This window comes from Rhinatrema bivittatum, chromosome 2, assembly GCF_901001135.1.
Source record: "Rhinatrema bivittatum chromosome 2, aRhiBiv1.1, whole genome shotgun sequence".
NCBI lineage: Eukaryota > Metazoa > Chordata > Amphibia > Gymnophiona > Rhinatrematidae > Rhinatrema > Rhinatrema bivittatum.
The window spans coordinates 184,262,300-184,278,616 of NC_042616.1; the positions used below are offsets into that span (position 1 = coordinate 184,262,300).

The window sequence follows — 16,317 nt, forward strand, 5'->3', positions numbered from 1 at the left end:
ACCAGGTAATTTTAAAACCTTTTTTGGGGGTTCGGGAGGGTTTTTTGATTATCGGATTAGGCGCAGCCGATAATCAAAACTCAAATCGGGCTGGGCGATAAAAATTTTAAGATTTGGATCGGAACCAGAACTGATCAGATTCCGGTTCCTATTCACATCTCTAGTACAAAGTCAACATAGGTTGATATTTTAGATTTGGGCGGGAGATGCCGTCAGCACTTCTTTTGGTCATAGCAGCTGAACCCTCGTTGCAAAGGGAACCCTCAGTCTCTGGCAATTCAAACTAGTAATCCTTCACAGCATGGATCCTTAATTAAACAAACAATTTTCTTTTAGTTTCTGGGCAGAGCAGTGAACTTCCTCCCTCTTGCTCAGGAAGTCATGATCTGTTTGCACATGCTTAAATCCTAACAATATGTACCATTATGCAGGCAAAATAATAATGAAACTCCATTACAAGGCTCCTAAATAATCATAGCTAACTACAATACAATTCACATCAATGCACATATGAATAGATTTTCTTACTTTACCTTAATTAATACAAATGTTGGCCTCCTCCTCCATGTCGACTCGCCACACTTGCACAGACTTGTGCCCCACTCACGGGGCGAAGCCATTTCAGGGAGCCCTTTCCTGCGCAAAGGAAAGGGAACTCTCCCCAATTGTAGCCAGCCTATCTCTTAGTGCCCGCTGACCCATGTTGAACCAGAACCACTGTTCTCATGGAAACCTCCACGTCGCCATACTTTTAAGGCTCGTGCCCCACTCTAGGGGCCAACCCATTTCTGGGAGCCCTTTCCTGCGCAAAGGAAAAGGAACTTTCCCCGGGTGTAGCCAGCCTATTTCTTAACACCCACCGACCCATGTTGAACCGCTGTTCACATGGAAACTTCCTCCACGTCAACTCGCCATACTTTGAAGGCTCATGCTCCACTCTAGGGGCCAACCCATTCTAGGGAGCTCTTTCCTGCACAAAGAAAAGGGAACTCTCCCTAGAACCAGCCTGTGTTGCCCCTATCAAAACCACAGGGACCTGACTACCTCAGCTCTGCCAGCCTGTCTTGCCCCTATCAACTTTCTGCCACTCTGCCTTGCTGCCATACACCAGACCACTCACTCTACTCCTTGTGGTGTTCTTGCCACTATCATGGTTCCTCAGTGTGTTGGTGCCAGTCTTTCTGCTGCTTTGTCCCTTTATCTGCATTTTGTGGTTTTTTCTGACACTCTGCTTGCTATGTTCCCCCTTCATTGTGCTGTAGGATGTTGATGCCACTTGTCTTGCCATTTTGCCTGTTGTGCTGCCTTCGAGGGTTCATGCAACTGTTATTGGTGCTCTCTTTTGAAGCTGTGGTGCGTTTTTGACACTCGCTGCTGCTTTTCACCTCTGTTAAAGCACTCTTGCCACTCCTGGTACCCCTTTGCCCCTTTACAGTGCCTTAGGCTATTCATGCCACTTTGGTGCCACTTTGCCACAGTCTAAGTAACTTGGAGCGCTTTTCTCTTTTTGATGATTGCTCCCCAGAAGTTTCATCACAATTGATAAGAAAACCCCAATTCTGCAGCCAAAAATAGGCTGCAAATACTTTCCCCATTGACTTTAATAGGAAAATGAAAAACGAATAAAACTAATCAATGAATTGTTTTTTCCCTCTATGAAACTAATGCAACAAATTTGGGTTCTGGAGAAATGAAAAACAAATCAAAACAAATGTTTTCCTTCTGCACATCCCTAAGAACTGGGGACTAATTGTTAAACTGGTTAATTTCTTTGATGCATAAATGTTTTAAAATTGGCTGACTTACATGGGTAAATTGGGACTTACATGAGTAAGTCCTAGTTTACTTTCACATGTAAAATATATGCATGTATATATTTAAAATAGATGGGTAAATTATGTGTTCAATGCATTGATATACATAGTTTCAATGCATTGCATGTATTCATGCATAAGGCTACATACATGCAAATGTTGTATGGTAGAATTACACGTATTTTATTAAACAGGGTATATATCATATGTGCATATCATTAAATCCTATAGCAAATATGAATGTGGCCACATATATGTGTATATACAGTGGCATGCAATTGTTTGAAAGTTATCTTCTAAGAGTTTATCATCACAAGAAGGTAGGCATCTGTTTAACTGATCAAAGATAGAGCCTTGTGAATTGTTGGCATATATTCTTTACATAAACCATCAGAATCTTTTGCGTATCAACTGTTCCCTGTATTATTATAAAACATCCCTTTGGATATGAATAGCTTGCTTCTACATCTAAGACAAGTGACTTATATATCAATATACTGACCCCACCTGCTCTTGATATTGTTTGAAACAAGAAATGTTTGCCCTAGCCATGCCCTACACAATTTAAAATGTTCAGCTTTAGTGATATGTCTCTTATAAGAATGCCACCTCAGTATCTTAGTCTCATAAGTATTTAAGAATTCTTGATAGCTTTACAGGAGACAATATTCTCCAACCATTCAGAGATACTACTTTAATACCTTCAATCATCCTGGAACAGTGAATAACGCATCTCATCATAAGCCATATAAAATGTAAGCTTCAAAAAATAGAACATAGGTCATACATGTGTAGATGCAATTATCCTTAAAAAGACTGTGTCTGTCTGTAACTTGTACCTGTTCCATCAATTAAAATTAGAACCATGTATACTAACTGTATGTCTAAGGTAGATTTTTTAATGTAACCCAAATCAAGATTTTCAAAAATATATATCTAATCCCCCTCTCTCCATTCTTTTATTCCCATCCCTCCTAGAAAGGTTCAAACGGAGAAAAAGAGTAGCCAGAAACATGACTTTGATATTAAAACCAGGGAACAGGAATCTTCCTTATTAGCATATCAAAATGATCTCTCTTAAACCCCAACCCTATATATCCCCTTCTCCCTCCTAGAGGATACCAGTATGCCAATATGACAAGGAGTTTGGTAGGACATTCATTGCAGGCTCCTGCCCAAACCTAGCCCCACCCTTAAACTTTCCTTTTCCTTTAACTCTCAGATATCTAACCAGAAAGCCCATTTGACCCTCCTGAACTGATGATCAGGGAAAGAAGGTATCTCTTAATGCAGCCTAGTCTTTCCAAAGCTTTCTTACCATAATAAAGAATTGCCATTGTGTCTTTGCTGCTGCCAGAGGCCCAGTGACTGACAGAATATTATTCACCCTTCAGTTGAATGTACTGCCTCTTCGTTGCTGACACACATACTGATAAGCCATGACACAGTTATGCCATCGAGACACAATTTGCATGACTGCATATTACGGAGGCCTGAAAAGCACTACCAGGAGGAAGAAAATGGAACCCTTTGAATCCATCTTGGCCTTCGCACTTCATATAGTACACAACTCTCATTATATTGTTTTTCTACACCTACTCAATGAACACCTCAACTCTCCATGGCACCTCTCAGATTCAGAAGATAAAGGTTATATCACTGATAAAATTGAGGTCTGTCCTTCAAAGGATGAGTCATATGCAAAACATTTAGCAGCACTGTGAATGTATCTAATCAATATCCCAAGTTCAAATACAGAAAACAGATGGAATGTCCCCCAACATGGGCCGTGTTTTACAGTGCGGCTGCATCAGAATATTTTGGGGGTGTGCTGAAGCATGGATTGCACATACACGTGTAATGATGTATTTTATCAGGGATGTGTGCTTGTGTGGAACTGCGTTTGGCCACATATATACAAGCATATTTGTTACTGCCCATTTACATGAGACAGTGCAAACTTTCATTTTGAACAGTGTGTTTCCCTTTGCTGGGCAGGTCAGAGGGTGGGAGTTGGTGTAACAAGGACAGACTAGAACCTACTGGGGGACTTCGGAAAATCCTGGCTCATACCGAGGAGTTACAAGGACATACAGCAGGGTTTGTAGTGAGTGAATCCAGGATATAGAGAGTCATAATCGCTGATTACTGTAATAACCCGCAGGCCTTTCCTAACTCCAACATTATTTAACTTCCATCAAGCAACACACTTCGCTAACAATATCATTATCAGCCACCTCTTACAATGTTATTATATGTAATTTATCTGATCTTCATTTTCCTTCTTACTCCAAGTTCTATTTTTCCTTGTTACATGTAACTGCTTTTATGCACTATTGTTCAAGTTGTTAAGTTTATTATAATTGCACCCCTGTTTCTTGTGAACCAGCATGATGGGACTATCGTCTGGAATGTTGGTATATAAAAAAACTTAAATAAAATAAATAAATAAATACTGGTGGTTAGAAGAACAGATAAGGGAGACAGAGGAACAGAAAGGTCTATAAAGGGGGGTAGGAGAGTATGTTGTAGCAACATATTGGGGGAGTTATTCATTCCTGGAGAGAACCTTTTGAATATGACTATAATAGCTGCATGGGTTTTCAGGACAATATGGCTGAGGCGGGAAAGAGAGCGGAGGAGGAGGAAGTACCCCTTCCAGATAGTTTACAGGACTAGGACACAGTTTCTGTATCTGTCCAAGGAGCAAATCATGTACAGGTTCAAGTTCAACAAGGAAACCATACTTTACCTATGATAGCAGTTAGAGCAGGACCTGCAACCTACCACATAAAGGAGCCATGCCTTGCCAGTACATATCAAGTCTCTACTGCCCTGGTCTTTTTTGCTAGCACCACTTTCCAAACACCTCTAGGAGTGTGTCTGGAATCAACCAATCTGATACCTCTTTGTGTATAGATCAGGGCCTGGCTGTCTTGCTGAAGAAAATGCAACACTTGCAGAAGAAAGTAGCAACATCAAATAATGACTGATTTCTATCAATTTGCATGCTTCTTCTCTCTCCTGGGGGCTATTGATTGCACTCACATTCCTATAAGGGTGGAAGGGCCTCCACTTCCTCAATACATAGATGATCTGCAATGCCAAGAGCCTCATCCTGTACATCATGCCCAGGTTTCCAGGATCCACTCATAATGCCTACATTCTCTTACAATCAAGAATTCATGATTGCTTCCAGGAAGCATACATCACTGGAGATTGACTTCTAGGTAGGAAGACACCTTTCACTTCCACCACACACCAAATAACCTCTTCCAATTGTCTCCCTCATATTTAGTTTGACTGGACCGATAGCATTGGCCTTGGAGGACTGCTTAATTCCTGTCCTGTGAACTGTTCAACTACCAAACCTAAAGGTATATCTATCTAACTCAGTTTTTCTATACCTTCTCCCCTTCAGGTGTCAGAGGTTATCCGTTCAAAACCTGAGTGCATACAGATAGGGAGACATAGACATCTAACCATAAAGCTTCATTATATTATAGGTGTACAGATTGTTTATTAGGACAGTTTTACTAAGAAGCATGAACTAGCTGAATGTGCATTATGGATTACACTAAATGAGCTTTACTCTCTTAACCCTATATGGAAAACCTGCAGTCGAGGAGGCCAAGGAGACTTGTTAGCTCTTTTTTTGTACAACAGTGTACTAGGGCTTCACACAACAGTGAAAAGATATGTCTGATTAAGGTACTATAAGAACATAAGAAGTTGCCATACTGGGTCAGACCAAGGGTCCATTAAGCCCAGTATCCTATCCAAGTCACATGTACATGGCAAATACCCATACATGAACATTAAAACATGTATTACACGTGCATGTAATTAGGAGACATCATTCTGTACACACACTTGTGCAGACAGTGCTACGCTTACCTTGCTGGTGTTGAGGTTGGGAATTATCCAAGCGACCAACCCCTCCCACAGTTTCTTCAGAGATTGTGCTGCACACTAACTATTCTGCAAGAGTGAAGGTCACCTGGCTGAATGGCCCCTCAGCTTCGATCCTGGCCTGCTTCTTCTTCATCAACTGCCGCAGGTCCCACCACTTGTGTCTCAGCTCATTCCAGCTGCAATTATGGTGGAAGACAGAATTTACCCTGTGCCATATCATCTTCCAGATCTTCTTCTTCCTGTAGGCACCCATTCTCTTGGACTGGGGACCATATGGGATATTCTAGGCTCTCATCACCTGTTGGACCAGAAGATCCACTTTCCTGAGTAGTAAGATGAGCTTGCAGGTAAGTGCTCCATACCTCTGAGATATGATGCAAGTAGGAGAATAAAAATATGTCAAGCAAACCATTTGTAGTATGTCAACTTGCACATGTATGGTAATGAGGCATGCACAGATTATGTGCACAGGGGTGTCAATTTAAATGAACAGGTGTTATACGTGCATGTAATTAAAATAGGTGGTAAAGATATTCATAATCATTGATTTATTCACGTACCCATTAACACACTACCTGTGCAGCAGGTTTCTACATGGGATTCTCAACCCACTCCTAATGACATTCTTGGCTGCCAGGTATTTATGATATCTACAATGATAAGGCAGAAGACCAATAAGTATTCAAGGCAGGCAGTACAGGCTCTTCCAGCTCATGCATATTCATAGTGAATAACATGAAAACCAGACTGCCTTGGTGTGTCTGGATGAGTGAGTTGAGGTTAATGCTTTGAATGAGATGGATCCATCTCTTTGGGACCTTGGATCCTGACCCTGATTTCTCCTTAAGGATTGCTATGTTGGCAAGACTTGGACTGGTCCTGTGAATCTAACTGATATTCTCCCAGCACAAGGTAGTTCAGGGAAATTAGGATACCAGGAAATGAGTGGATGAGTTCTGGCAGATTATTCCCTGGGAACTTGTATTTCTCTCCATCTGCAAAATGGCCTTTAAAATTAGAAGTATGTATCTCATAGTCATTTATTTATTATTTATTTATTTGTTTCTCCATTTTATATATCATTGTTCCAAATAAAGATCACAATGGTTTACAACATGACATACGTATTATACATCAACAGGTACGTTGACTTAATGAGATCAAACAACATACAATTTAAAAATTGACACATACTTTGGGTAAGGTATTTAGTTCAGGAGATAAGATCTTAATGACTTTGTCCTTGAGGGTGCATGCACTGTGTTCAGGTTATTTTAAGTTAGGTTATAGGCATTTTGAAGTAACCATGTTTTTAGGTCACGTTTGAATTTCTTTGTTTCTGGAGTCAGTCTTAAATACTCAGGTAGAGAGTTGCATATAATTGGGCCTGATATTGAGAACACACAGTCTCTTGTTTTTGTTAGGTGAATATTCTGTAATGATGGCATAGCTAGTAGTCCTTTATTTTGTGATCTTAAAGATCTCTGTGGCCTGTATGATTGTAGAATTACATCTACCAAACCAGAGTTATCAGAATGGATGGTGGAGTGTATTAATGTTAGGGTTTTGTAGTTGATGCGAGATTGAACAGGTAGCCAATGAAGAGCTATCAGTGAATGTGATATGTGATCAAATTTCCTTGAATCTGTCAAGAGTCTACAAAGGCAAGGGGGACTTTTCTTCTTCATCTGATGATTCATCGGATGAAGAAAAAAATGTTACAAGCAAAGAGCACCCTAGACAAGCTAATTTTAAGGATTCAGAGTTACATAAACATGATGATTATTTTTCTGCAAAATAAACATTTGTCAATAGAGGGAGGGGGTCTAGAGGTGAATATAACACCAAGACAAGGAAACAGTATGGATATAGAGAGCCATATAATTTTCGGAGATAACTCGGATAATAACATTTCACCAAGCTCTAGTGAACAATGTAACAATGTGGTCAATATTTCTCTAAACAGTTGCCTAATACATCTATGGCAATTTTGAATAAAGGGCTGTCTTTCATTCCCAGTAGTAAACATGACAGTTTTGTTACTAGGATTGAATTAAAGAAATTTTTTCGTAGATTAAGGCTGAAAGATTATTTTGGCCTCCAACAGTTAATCCCTTCTGATAGAAAATTAACCAAATTCATGGGTTGGATGCCTCAGGAACCACCTAATCCTTTTAATATTGCTTTTGAGACATTAGTTACGCAAGAGGTGGATTAAGTATAATATCTCAAGAGGATTAAGTATAATATCTCAAGAGATGAAAGATAGGCTATTCAGCATTTACAGGATGACAGGGAAATTGTATTAAGGGGAGCAGATAAGGGAGGTGCTTTGGTAGTTATGGATGTAGGGATGTATGAGGAGGAGGCCTGGCAGCAGCTTAATAACACTCTGTTTTATGAAAGAATAGATATGGATCCTGGTCAGCAGATTATGAGTAATATCAATAATATAGTGGATAAAGCTTTTAAGGATTGTATCATTTCGAAAAAAGATCATAAGTTTCTTCAGATTGAAAGTTTTTGCATTCCTTACATATATTTTGCTCCCAAAATTCATAAATCTATAAATAAACCACCTGGGAGACCAATAGTATCAGGAAGAGACTCAGTGTTTGAAACAGCTGCAAAATATATTGATAACTTGTTACAACCCATAGTGAAGGAGAGTAGATCATATGTGCGAGATTCCACAGAGTTCATTAGAAAGACTGGGGAATTAAAGGATATACCAGAGGATAGTAGATTAGTAACAGTGGACATAACATCACTGTATACCAATATCCCATAAAAAGAGGCTCTTGAAATCATTGATAGGTCCCTTACCAAGCTCTATATGAGTGGACGCAGAAAAGCATTTGTTTTACAGTTAGAAGAGGTTGTGATATGTCAATTTTATTTTACATTTCAAGACAAATTGTTCAAACAGGTTAAGGGGATCCCTATGGGGTCCCCGCTTGCACCCTCTGTGGCATGTTTATATGTCAGTGGATATGAGAATAAATTCCTAAATACATCTGAGTTTTTTTCATTTGTAAGTTTCTATATTAGGTGTATAGATGATCTGTTTTGGATATGGAATGGAGACATTAATAGGTTACATGAGTTTGATATATATATGAATTCGTGTGATGCAAATTTAAAATTCACATTACAATCAAGTTGCATGCAAATAACCTATTTAGATGTCAATATACAGTTACGTAATAATAAATTGCATTCATCAATCCATGTGAAAATCGACAGATAGGAATACCACCCTTCATTTTGAAAGCTTTCATCCTAGGAAGCTTAAAGAGAGTATCCCGATAAGTCAGTTCCTTCATTACAGATGTATATGTTCGTCGATTGAGGAATATAAAAGAAGTGCGATTACACTGATGGAGAAATTTAGAAAGAGGGGTTTTCCCAACAAATGTATAAAACGGGCTTACAAGAGAGCCCTATATGCAAATAGGCAGAATTTATTAGTGGGGATCCCCCCAGAACCATATTTCAAGACCGATTTGTAGTTTGCCATTTTCCTCTAAATCTGATAGTATTAAGAATATCATTATGAAACATTGGGCTGTAATAAAAATGCCTCCAGGTTTTGAGGAACCCCCTATTTTTGCCATGAAAAGGGGAGTTAATTTTAAGATCTATGCTCACACATAAGTACAAGAATGTGGATGATGGCACATGGGGCAATTATCTCTGTGGGGAATGCGTGGTTTGCAATAATGTACTTAATGTAAAATCTTACCATGTTTCATCTTTGAAATATCCATATGTAATTAGAGGCAGATATACATGCAATTCTAGCATGGTAATATATGCTATAGTCTGCCTATGTGACCTTATTTATATTGGTCACACTAAGAGACAAATTAAATTAAGAATCATTGAACATAAAAGCAGATTGCATACAGGCAAAGTAGGAGCCCCCCTCATAGCTCATTGGCAGGAAGCCCAACATGACATTCAACAACTGAAATTTTTTATTATCCAGCAATATTATAGTCAAATACAACAGGGTGAAACCAAATTATTAAAAGGATTGAGCAAAAATATATATACAATTAGAAGACAGTAGTCCCTTTAGGACTAAATGAAGCGGTGGAATGGGATGCATTCTACGCCACATAGAGATTATTACTGTATACTGTAGTTTTGGGCTCTTCTTGGAATAAACATAGTGATGGTATGGGATGTAGTCCATATAACATGGAGTTAAAGAGGGAACTATTTGGGCCCTAGCATATTAATTCCTGTCTTGTGTGTGTAGGATAAATTTAAGGAAAAGAAAAAAAACATATGTGATTCTATTGTGAAAATATAGCGCTTGTTATATATAAAAACAGCATAGCCGCGTGTATCTTATAAAATCCGGGGTCGGCGCGCGCAGCCTGTTCCCTCCGAGGCCGCTCCAAAATCGGAGCGGCCTCGGAGGGAACTTTCCTTCCTCCTCCCCTCACCTTCCCCTCCCTTCCCCTACCTAACCGACCCCCCCGGCCCTATCTAACCCCCCCCCCCCACCTTTGTTGGCGCATACCTCCCAAAAACCTACCCCAAACCCCCCCTGTGAGTGCTGAGACTATTTTGCATAGGCTCAGCGGCGCGCGCAAGCCCCGATATGCACGTAAGTCCCGGGGCTTTGCAAAGGGGGTGCGTTGGGGGGGTGTCGGGTGGGCGGCACGAATTTCGGGGCGGAGCGGGAGGCGTGTCGGGGGCGTGATGCCGGCCCGGGGGCATGGTCGAGGCCTCCAGACCAGCCCCCGGGTCGGGTGATGACGCGCCAGTAGCCCGCTGGCGCGCGCAGATTTACGCCTGCTTTCGGCAGACATAAATGTATTTATTTATTTTATTTTATTTAACATTTTTATATACCGAGGTTCTGGTTACAATGTTACTAATCACTTTGGTTTACATATAACATTGAAATGACTTAACACGTGTGTCTTACAGAGAACAAGGAAATGAGGAACTGGGAAATAATTAAATTACATAACACATTATGAAATACATCATTTTAAATAAATCTGTAAATCTGCCAACAAAGGTAGGGGGGAGGTGAGGGGATGTGGAAGGAAAGTTCCCTCGAGGCCACTCCGGTTTCAGAGCGGCCTCGGAGGGAACAGGCAGCACGCGCCGGGCTCGGCGCACGCAGGTTGCACAAATGTGCACCCCCTTGCGCGTACCGATCCCGGATTTTATAAGATACGCGCGTATCTTATAAAATCCAGTGTACTTTTGTTCATGCCTGGTGCACGAACAAAAGTACGCGCGCGCGTAAATTTATAAAATCTACCCCAGTATGTATTATATTTTCCAGCACTAATGATTAATGGAATATGTATTAAGGTTATTATTAGATATTGTGAAATAATTTGTTATATGTAGATATGAGTATAGTCATAATAGTGTAGATTTTGATAATTTTGCAGCTATATAATGGACCTATGGATATTGATTGATAAGGGAATCCAGACATGAAATAACATCACACTGAAAACTCTACAAGTGAAGTCCCTGAAGAAGCCCTGTGTACAGGGAGAAACGAGGCTCTCGTCGGACTGGGGACTGGATTGTATTCAGATAAGGAGAAGATCTGTTCAAAAGAATGATAGGACTGGATTGAGATAAGGGAATACTTGTTCAAAAGGACATTGCTCCATTATATTTGTCATAAGAGATATATATGGAAAAAAGTGTAAAGTGAGAATGTGATTTAATGGTTGTCAAGATTAGGTTATTTCAGAGTTAAGTAAGCCATTGGTTTTATGGGGTGTTGAGTGTAAGTTATGTTATGAATGAGAATGGAATGGTATGGTTGTGACGATGTTAGGGTAAAGCATGATGGGATCTGGTATGGAAGTGATGATTTGAGGCTTAAGTAGTGGTATGTGTGAGTTCATTTTAATTTTTTTCATATTTATAGGATAAATAGGTCCATTATAATTATAAAATAAAGGATTGGATTTAATAAAGTATGAGTTATATATAGTATTTATTGATTTACCTCCGATTATTTGTGATAGTAAGAGTCTAGCTGTGGCATTTTGTAATATTTCAAGTTTTTTTAGAAGACAGTTGGAACTCTGAGTAGAAGTGAATCACAGTAGTCTAAATTTGAGATGAGGGTCTGTAAGACTGTGCGGAAATCTGAGTGAGTCACCAATGGTTTCAGTCCATTTAGTAAGTGCAGTTTGGCATATCCTAATTTGATTAATTTATTTACATGTTTTTCTATTGATAGATTCTCATCAATCTGTATGCCTTGGTCTGAGGGTGTGATGTTGAAGTTGCCCATGTCAAGTGTTTGAGGAGTCGCTATAGGTAGATTTCTTCTCAGTAGAATGATTTCAGTTTTATTAGTGTTTAGATATAGTTTAAGTTTGGATAGTCACTTCTATGTGTCCCATGCCCCTCTACTGTCCAAACCAGATTTTCTATTTTACCTCTGTCCTTTCCTCTACCTTCCCATCCCTTGGTCATATAACATCAGTATCAATGGGAAATAGCTGTGGACAATCACACTTCACATCAACCACCAGCTTTCAGGCTACCTCTGTGAAATCCCTTCCATCAGGTCACTATTCTAGTCCATTCCATTTCCAGGGGATGGAAGTGGTTGAGTGGGCCAGCAATGTAGATCTTCAAGGAGTGAGTGAGTGATCTCCACTGGGTTCTTTGGTAGCTGAGTGCAACAACAGCATATCTTTTGGATGTCTTATAGAACCAAAGATTAGTGGTTTCCCTACTACCTGATGTCCTATAAAAGGTAGGTTTTAGAGAGCTACTGTTTTGTTTTGCCATCAAAGGGAATTCCAAGGAAAGAGCTTAAGAGCATGGAGATAGGAAGGCTGGCTGCAGGTTATTATTCTGCCTGGTTGTTTAGACAGTTAGCCATTGCATCTTATTGTAAGTGAAATATTGCATGTATGGTTGGTTACAACTGAAGTCCATGGGACAAAGAGAGATTTTTTATATACCTTCTACCCTAACACTTTATTGACACTCTGCACATACTCGATGAGCACAGGTAGATGAAGGAGTCCTGGGGTTTGGGAATGCAGGATTATAATGGTAAAGAGAAGATGACTGATAGAGAGAATGGGGTTCTCTCACTCCAACCCCCTCCTCCTCTCTGCCCTAGTGATCCCTATCCTCCATATCCAGTGCACCCATTAATTCCACTTTGGTCCTTGTTTTCCTCGACCATGTGGCGCTATGGTCTTTATGTGTAACCCACTATCTCTGTTGATTCAGGAGTCCTTCCTCTGCCAGCGATATAACTCTGGCCATCTACTTACCTTCTGTCCCTCCTTTGCCATTCAAGTACAGGTCTCTTCTTCAGGTCACGATCAGCAATCTTACTTCTGCTTGGGGGGGGGGGGGGCGGGAGCAGACTGGTGTGCATAGACCACTGTCATCTGTCTCCTTGGACATGGGTATGTAGCCTGGGTATGTATGCCTTCTTTGTGGTAAAATGAAGGAATCCACACCACATGCTGTCTGCACTCCTCTCTCCCTACCCTATCACATCCCAGACTGTCTTCACTCCTCCTTCACTCCTTTCAAACGCTTCACTCACAGACTGCCACACAACCTAATTTTCTCTTTTACATCTCTTGGTCTTTTTGATCCCATCACTCACGCCTTGCTGCATCTTTGATAGCCTGATTCATTCTTTCCTACTCTTCTCCACACAACCCATTGCTTCTCAATTCCCTTCACTCACTCCTCCCCCTTCCCAGATTCACTCTATTGCTCCTTTCACCCTAATCAGGGTGGTCGTCTGCAGCAGAGTTATGTGGGGAATGATAGGCCACACACTCAGAACTGGCAGAAGCTGTGGGGCAAACAGGTAATCACTTGCTCACAAGTTTTATACTTGTGCAAAATCAATCCCTTTGTGTGTCTGTTCTGTGCTCTGAAGTATCTGCTTCAGTATCAGCCCTTACATTTCAGGTCCCAGCATTATAGGATGAGAGTTGAGGGATAGAGGAAAGAAGAGGGGAGGATCTAGAAAATAACATTCCTGCTGCTCTGCCTCTAAAGCCTGAAACGAGGTTCTGGAAGGCCATAATATCCCAGGTCACTATTAAAGTTGCTGAGCAGTGCAGCCAGTGGGAATAGCCATTTCTATAGAGGAGACAGCCTGTGGAGTACTAAGAACCATGTGATAGCCCCTAATCTATGTCTTTTAACAGGAAACCTTTTCTTTGCAGTCCTATAGGTAGCACCATGGAATGGATTTCATATCCCAGAGAAAGTAGCATTTCTTCTTTACACCATTATATTACTTGTGACTATAGGTTTATGTCCTTCCTTGTACATCTTGCCTACTCTTTCAGTAACATTATATGACATTGGCAATATATGCACATTCATGCTATTAATTTAATGAAATGTACAACAATTACAGTATCTATGCACATATATTTACTCTAGTACTACATGTTGGCCATTCTAAGTGCCCCCCAGTGATCACCCATTCACTATCATATATATTCCTGATTCCCTAGTGACCAGCCATGCACTATCATAACTATCCCCTTCAGAAAGCTTGATCATGTATGCACAAGTGCATGTAAAATCAGCAGAGTGGACTTGCTTGTATTTTGAATCGTGTGTGCACATTTGCATACATAAAACAAAATATGTTTGACTGCACACATGCACTCACCTATGAGCGTTCATTGGCATGCTCATGCATGCATTAAAGTTATCCTCCCTTTGCTACTTGTACAATATTTATTGATATCTCCTCCAAATGAAATTATACTCATTGTGATTATTTCTAAGAGCTTGACCATAAGATTTTTGATGCATCCGTGGTGATTGATATCTCTTTGCCCAACTCTTCTAAAGTCTGTTCCTGCCATGTCCCTAGTTTTTCTGCATTTATTCTCTTTCTCATTCTGCAAACTTTATTAGTTTGCTCTGCCCATATGGCTGGAAGTGATTTTGTATTGATCTCCTTTGCCATGTCCATTATGTGCTCTGTCTTATTGCAATCACAGGATAAAAATTGTATAGACGAAATTGGGATCTCAGCAGAAAAGTTGCCACCTAGCTTCTGCCATAATTGGAAGACTTAATAAATGCTGTCTTAATGCCCATTACTTTTTAATGCCATATAATACTACAGTACAATACTCACATAAGAAGGGGTTGGTGAAGGACCACAGATACTGTAAGTGAAAAGAGAGATAGATCATAGTATATTTATAGGAAAAAGTCCATATGGTACTACCAAGTCTAAAAGTGGACATGCTAATGGGGCACATGGGATGCATCTCAGTATATTAACCCATACAGATCCAAGGGTTTTGTCACTTATCTGATGAAAGGAATATTGTGATTTTTTTTACATGAAAATGTCCAAACCATAATAATGTGTTCTTTCTTCAGTATACCTAGGCAAACTGCATATTTTTCCTGTTGGCATAATTAGGATTTTCTGTTGAAAACATTTTTGTAGCTATCTCTTCTCATGTTTGCATAAAATCCCTTTAGTACTAAAGTACATGTGCAGAACTAAAGCCTTTGTTCAGTAATAATCACCCATTTCAAAGGGGAATATGGGTAATAAAACATCACAGAAAAAAGAAATGTTATCCATCTTTGAAAACCTCATTTTGTCTACTTTCAGAAAATATGATTTGTGGTAGGATGTCTTATTGTGCAGACACTAGTTTTATAGCAGGAATAGTCTGTGGTTATCAGATGGCTTTAATGCATTTTACTACTCATTTTCTTTTTTATGTGAGTTCAGTATTCACCCCCACCCCCACCCCCCTCCAACAACATATTTATTTATTTATTTATTTATTTTTTCGCATATATGCATTTGTTATTCTGCCAACTTTATATAATCTCAGGGTGGATTACATAAAAAGCATGAACATCATAATTAACTGTATGTTGCCACTCTAATATATTGTACCCTCACCTTGGGTGAATTTCTTATTCTTAAAGGTGGGTAATAAAGCCAACTAACTAAATAAATAACTAAAATAGATGCATGTAAACATATAAATACACACATACAGAATAATTCAAATTTGCAAATTTAATTCTATCCAAGTATACCTTAAAATTCCTAAACCTATGTGAAATATATATTTAAGAAACAAGTAAAATATTTTTCTATAATACCTTTATAGCAGGAACAAATAAATGGAACTACCCAGTCTGTAGTTTCACCTTTGGCTTCTTTGTGGACAGAAGGAGGGGGAGCAGCTTCAAAGCTGATATATTTTATCACTCAATATCCTCATGAATATCTCTTGAAGTATGAGATTATATCTTCTGTATTTTACAAAATAACAGAGGCACTGGTAGGTCACTGGATACAGATAGGGAATAAAAAACAATTCATACTTGGTTACAGACACCATTATAAATTTGTTAATACTGCCATTTGGTCATCTAAAACACACAAATACACAACGGAAATAATATAAAACCTTACATTGGATACTGAAACCTCTCACAATGGTCAAACACAATGCACCCTGAAATACCAGGGGAATCAAACTACTCAGAGACTAAAGGGGCGGATTTAAAAAGGGTTACGCGCATATGTCCTGGGGCTTGA

At 39.6% G+C, this 16,317-nt stretch overlaps 1 long non-coding RNA gene across 1 annotated transcript in view; it reads right to left on the bottom strand.

The window, feature by feature from the left end:
- The window catches only part of LOC115086071, a 91,761-nt gene that overhangs the window by 29,713 nt on the left and 45,731 nt on the right, over positions 1–16,317 (bottom strand). Inside the window, exons 3-5 of the long non-coding RNA XR_003855055.1 lie at positions 15,876–16,065; positions 14,878–14,908; positions 5,712–5,905 (exon numbers count right to left, since the gene is read on the bottom strand). This is a non-coding gene — a long non-coding RNA (uncharacterized LOC115086071). The remainder of the gene's footprint in view (positions 1–5,711; positions 5,906–14,877; positions 14,909–15,875; positions 16,066–16,317) is intronic.